We start from the raw sequence: 6,733 nt of genomic DNA, 5'->3' as shown, positions 1-6,733 counted from the left end.
GATGCCAATTAGAACTTACTATTCCAAATGGAAAGGATCCATTATTTTCCCAAACTGGGTTATCAATTTTATATCCATCAATTTCAATTGTTTTGTTTTCTGTTTTCAGATTAAAATTATAAGACCTTAAAACTGTTTCTGCTATTTTTGGTGCAGGAGTTCCATAAGCCATTGGTGGAGCTTCCGTCTTACGCTCACATCGAGCGCCACCTCAGAAAACTTGCCATTCTTCGCCAAGTTATCCCTCTTTAGGCATATTCTTCCACTCCTTGGCTCCGCGACGAATAATTTCCACCGCAGGGAGATGACCATTGCGAAGGCGAAATTCACGTAAGAAATTCAAATATGGATTACGATGGAGCACTCCGTTGGGAATGGGACGTTGGCATTTTCCAGCTTTCGTTTTGTAAAGTGTTGTTTTCGACACACAATTCGCTTTACTCGCTGAGCGGGTCGATGCTTTTTTTTCAATCTCAATCATTGGGTATTTTATGTGAAATCAATACGAGTATTTCGCGACTGGCCGCCTTAATTTATATTTAATAGAATTTACAACTATACTAATTATTTTTTTTTTGGCAAGAATGAAATTAATTTTTTTTTAAAGAATGAAATTAAAGATTTCAACTTGAATTTGTAATGATTGAAAAAATCAAAATTACATCTCTACGGTTACTACGTGATTGAAAAAATTCTATGTAGCTCAAGGCACATTAAACAGGTAGCAGCAGTAGTGCAATGAATTTTATTTTTGCTTTTTGCCCCTAGAATCTCTAAATCTATAAACAAAGATTGACCCTTCACGCGAATTGGATAAAACGTAAGCAACATTTGACAATTTAGAGACCAAATGAATAGAAACAAATTAAAATCATAACCCTATTGCTGCTACCCACGATGGAGAGAATAACGGGGTGGTGCATATCGTTGTGCGTCCATTTTCGTAACTTGATTTAGCTTTTTTTTTTGGTCTCTAGCCCATATGAATACTCCTCACCATGAGTCAACTACTACATAAGAGTAGCTTGGCTCACACACAGCTACTGCGGCATTGACTCAAAGGTCAGTAAAGACCCTAAAGCCCCCAGGAAGACCTCTCACCACCCCATTGGTAGAGCATGGTTCCTGGAGCAAAGCAATGCCGCAGCCCCCCTCCAACATACGCGCCCCCCTCCAACATACGCGCCCCCAACTCACACATTACGGCATAAGCCTCCTGACGGTTTAGTTGGGACAATGCGGGGCATTGCCATAACCTGCACTCCTGTGCCCTTCCTGCCCGCACCTTCGGCAGACATCCTTCTTGGCCTGTATTCCGCCACCCTATGTTCAAAGCCCATGCAGCGGAAACAGCCGGGCGTCAACTGGTCCGGCCGTACCCGGAAGGAAAACCACTTGACGTAGCAACGACCTGCCTCCAAGAGGGCGGACATTAGCATGTCCGTGCCCTCAAGGACAACATTCGTCACCCCATCAGGACTGACCTTCCAAAGACGGCTGACCATCCTGACGTCCTTCTCCGGACAACCAGGGCTGAACTCCTTCAGGTTCAAATGGAAATGCTCCCCCATGAACTCATCAGGGGACATCTCGCAAATACGATTGATTTTTTAAAGTGAATGAAATTTAATATTTCCACTTGAATTTGTAATGATTGCAAATGAATAAGTGTTCCCTTACTCTAAGAGATGAGCGGTGAATTTAAAACTAAATGAATATGTAATATAATAAGAAATATAATATCTTTACATCTTCGATCAAATATGTATTTCCAAGATTGGTTGTGAGCATAACAATATTTTTAATTAATTTAATTTAATATATGGAAAATAACAATAAATTATTATTTTACAATAAAAAAAAGGAACACTAGCTGCCAGGGCTTACGGCTCAAATATGAAAATATCACTTGTAATTTATTTGCACACAATTAATTTACATTTTTACATTCCGCCCCCATCCTCGTAATCCGCAGCATCAGTTGGCTGTATTTTTCGCGATTTTCGTGATGTCACCTCGTCTTCCTCCGAGCTGTACGCGCTCAATTCATCCGACATATCGTTGTTAGCATCTAAATCGTTGTAGTTGTGGTTGCTTTTATGAGTATTTGTACTCGTATTGCTTTTCGTCGTTTTACTTATTTTTTGAACAATATTTTTATTCCAAATGATTTTGACAACTTTGAGGTCAAATAAATTTTTGATCTTTTTGAAGTAAATTATGGAGTGGTTCTAATATTTTGGCACTATTCGGTGTATATTCATGATAAAATTTAATTTTCCCTAAAAATTGTCTTATATTCTTTTGATTTTTTTGTATTGGAAAATTTTTGATTGAAATTAAATTGTCCCTTATTGGTCGTACTGTGTTATTTTGTATTATATGACCTAGATATTTGACTGAATTTGAAAAGATTTTCTTTTGCCAAAATCTTTGATTTACCTTGTAGCCCTTTCCCCAATGCTATACGTTTCACGGTAAGCAAAAAATGACTAGCTTGGCAGACTTTTGCAAATATCTTTGCACAGTTGTCTAAACTTGGAAGGCCAAGGATTCTTCTTCTTTCTGAATCAAAAAACGTTTGTGACATCATGCCAAAACCACTAGCCCTTAGACACTCATTCCATTTAGTGGCGCCTTGAGTTGCTTGTAAAGAAACAACAGCTTCTGGGTCCACTTTAGCTTTCCCCATAGTGCCAACTATTTTCAATAGATATAGTGGTTCCAGGAATCTTTTTCCCTAGTTTTAGATGGAATTCTTCAACGAGCAATAGAAAAGCTCGCATGGGGATTGATGGGGAAGCAATTGCTCTTCTTCTCAGGTGAGCCCTTTATCCGCTTTTATTATACCCACAAAAAGAACGAATTAAATTCATTACATATTTTCTTGCTTCTTCACCATCATATTGTTTTTTAACAATATAAGACTTTTTCACCTTAACAATTAATCTTTGTCCCTTTTCAACTTTTATCTTTTCTTCATACTTCCATAAAACTTTCTTTCCAATTATTGTTGGTTTGTCCATCGGTTCAAAGGTATATTTAATTAATCCCATAAGGCTATGATGATTTGGGAATCCCTTCTCAACTAAGAATTCACAATAACTGGAATAAGCTTGCGAACTTGGAACACTTCTTTCATTTATAGGATCCCAAGTTTGTCTTCCTTTTGTCAATATATCCGAGTTGGTATACATTGCCATTTCTATTACATTGCAAGCCAGATCTTTAATTGCTATAAAATTTTCTACCAAAAATGTATAAGCCATTCGGTGTAATTCCCCTGGATGCCAATTAGAACTTACTATTCCAAATGGAAAGGATCCATTATTTTCCCAAACTGGGTTATCAATTTTATATCCATCAATTTCAATTGTTTTGTTTTCTGTTTTCAGATTAAAATTATAAGACCTTAAAACTGTTTCTGCTATTTTTGGTGCAGGAGTTCCATAAGCCATTGGTGGAGCTTCCGTCTTACGCTCACATCGAGCGCCACCTCAGAAAACTTGCCATTCTTCGCCAAGTTATCCCTCTTTAGGCATATTCTTCCACTCCTTGGCTCCGCGACGAATAATTTCCACCGCAGGGAGATGACCATTGCGAAGGCGAAATTCACGTAAGAAATTCAAATATGGATTACGATGGAGCACTCCGTTGGGAATGGGACGTTGGCATTTTCCAGCTTTCGTTTTGTAAAGTGTTGTTTTCGACACACAATTCGCTTTACTCGCTGAGCGGGTCGATGCTTTTTTTTCAATCTCAATCATTGGGTATTTTATGTGAAATCAATACGAGTATTTCGCGACTGGCCGCCTTAATTTATATTTAATAGAATTTACAACTATACTAATTATTTTTTTTTTGGCAAGAATGAAATTAATTTTTTTTTAAAGAATGAAATTAAAGATTTCAACTTGAATTTGTAATGATTGAAAAAATCAAAATTACATCTCTACGGTTACTACGTGATTGAAAAAATTCTATGTAGCTCAAGGCACATTAAACAGGTAGCAGCAGTAGTGCAATGAATTTTATTTTTGCTTTTTGCCCCTAGAATCTCTAAATCTATAAACAAAGATTGACCCTTCACGCGAATTGGATAAAACGTAAGCAACATTTGACAATTTAGAGACCAAATGAATAGAAACAAATTAAAATCATAACCCTATTGCTGCTACCCACGATGGAGAGAATAACGGGGTGGTGCATATCGTTGTGCGTCCATTTTCGTAACTTGATTTAGCTTTTTTTTTTGGTCTCTAGCCCATATGAATACTCCTCACCATGAGTCAACTACTACATAAGAGTAGCTTGGCTCACACACAGCTACTGCGGCATTGACTCAAAGGTCAGTAAAGACCCTAAAGCCCCCAGGAAGACCTCTCACCACCCCATTGGTAGAGCATGGTTCCTGGAGCAAAGCAATGCCGCAGCCCCCCTCCAACATACGCGCCCCCCTCCAACATACGCGCCCCCAACTCACACATTACGGCATAAGCCTCCTGACGGTTTAGTTGGGACAATGCGGGGCATTGCCATAACCTGCACTCCTGTGCCCTTCCTGCCCGCACCTTCGGCAGACATCCTTCTTGGCCTGTATTCCGCCACCCTATGTTCAAAGCCCATGCAGCGGAAACAGCCGGGCGTCAACTGGTCCGGCCGTACCCGGAAGGAAAACCACTTGACGTAGCAACGACCTGCCTCCAAGAGGGCGGACATTAGCATGTCCGTGCCCTCAAGGACAACATTCGTCACCCCATCAGGACTGACCTTCCAAAGACGGCTGACCATCCTGACGTCCTTCTCCGGACAACCAGGGCTGAACTCCTTCAGGTTCAAATGGAAATGCTCCCCCATGAACTCATCAGGGGACATCTCGCAAATACGATTGATTTTTTAAAGTGAATGAAATTTAATATTTCCACTTGAATTTGTAATGATTGCAAATGAATAAGTGTTCCCTTACTCTAAGAGATGAGCGGTGAATTTAAAACTAAATGAATATGTAATATAATAAGAAATATAATATCTTTACATCTTCGATCAAATATGTATTTCCAAGATTGGTTGTGAGCATAACAATATTTTTAATTAATTTAATTTAATATATGGAAAATAACAATAAATTATTATTTTACAATAAAAAAAAGGAACACTAGCTGCCAGGGCTTACGGCTCAAATATGAAAATATCACTTGTAATTTATTTGCACACAATTAATTTACATTTTTACATTCCGCCCCCATCCTCGTAATCCGCAGCATCAGTTGGCTGTATTTTTCGCGATTTTCGTGATGTCACCTCGTCTTCCTCCGAGCTGTACGCGCTCAATTCATCCGACATATCGTTGTTAGCATCTAAATCGTTGTAGTTGTGGTTGCTTTTATGAGTATTTGTACTCGTATTGCTTTTCGTCGTTTTACTTATTTTTTGAACAATATTTTTATTCCAAATGATTTTGACAACTTTGAGGTCAAATAAATTTTTGATCTTTTTGAAGTAAATTATGGAGTGGTTCTAATATTTTGGCACTATTCGGTGTATATTCATGATAAAATTTAATTTTCCCTAAAAATTGTCTTATATTCTTTTGATTTTTTTGTATTGGAAAATTTTTGATTGAAATTAAATTGTCCCTTATTGGTCGTACTGTGTTATTTTGTATTATATGGCCTAGATATTTGACTGAATTTGAAAAGATTTTCTTTTGCCAAAATCTTTGATTTACCTTGTAGCCCTTTCCCCAATGCTATACGTTTCACGGTAAGCAAAAAATGACTAGCTTGGCAGACTTTTGCAAATATCTTTGCACAGTTGTCTAAACTTGGAAGGCCAAGGATTCTTCTTCTTTCTGAATCAAAAAACGTTTGTGACATCATGCCAAAACCACTAGCCCTTAGACACTCATTCCATTTAGTGGCGCCTTGAGTTGCTTGTAAAGAAACAACAGCTTCTGGGTCCACTTTAGCTTTCCCCATAGTGCCAACTATTTTCAATAGATATAGTGGTTCCAGGAATCTTTTTCCCTAGTTTTAGATGGAATTCTTCAACGAGCAATAGAAAAGCTCGCATGGGGATTGATGGGGAAGCAATTGCTCTTCTTCTCAGGTGAGCCCTTTATCCGCTTTTATTATACCCACAAAAAGAACGAATTAAATTCATTACATATTTTCTTGCTTCTTCACCATCATATTGTTTTTTAACAATATAAGACTTTTTCACCTTAACAATTAATCTTTGTCCCTTTTCAACTTTTATCTTTTCTTCATACTTCCATAAAACTTTCTTTCCAATTATTGTTGGTTTGTCCATCGGTTCAAAGGTATATTTAATTAATCCCATAAGGCTATGATGATTTGGGAATCCCTTCTCAACTAAGAATTCACAATAACTGGAATAAGCTTGCGAACTTGGAACACTTCTTTCATTTATAGGATCCCAAGTTTGTCTTCCTTTTGTCAATATATCCGAGTTGGTATACATTGCCATTTCTATTACATTGCAAGCCAGATCTTTAATTGCTATAAAATTTTCTACCAAAAATGTATAAGTCATTCGGTGTAATTCCCCTGGATGCCAATTAGAACTTACTATTCCAAATGGAAAGGATCCATTATTTTCCCAAACTGGGTTATCAATTTTATATCCATCAATTTCAATTGTTTTGTTTTCTGTTTTCAGATTAAAATTATAAGACCTTAAAACTGTTTCTGCTATTTTTGGTGCAGGAGTT

The sequence above is a fragment of the Anastrepha ludens genome, chromosome Y (genome assembly GCF_028408465.1).
Source record: "Anastrepha ludens isolate Willacy chromosome Y, idAnaLude1.1, whole genome shotgun sequence".
NCBI lineage: Eukaryota > Metazoa > Arthropoda > Insecta > Diptera > Tephritidae > Anastrepha > Anastrepha ludens.
This window is presented reverse-complemented; position numbering follows the sequence as displayed.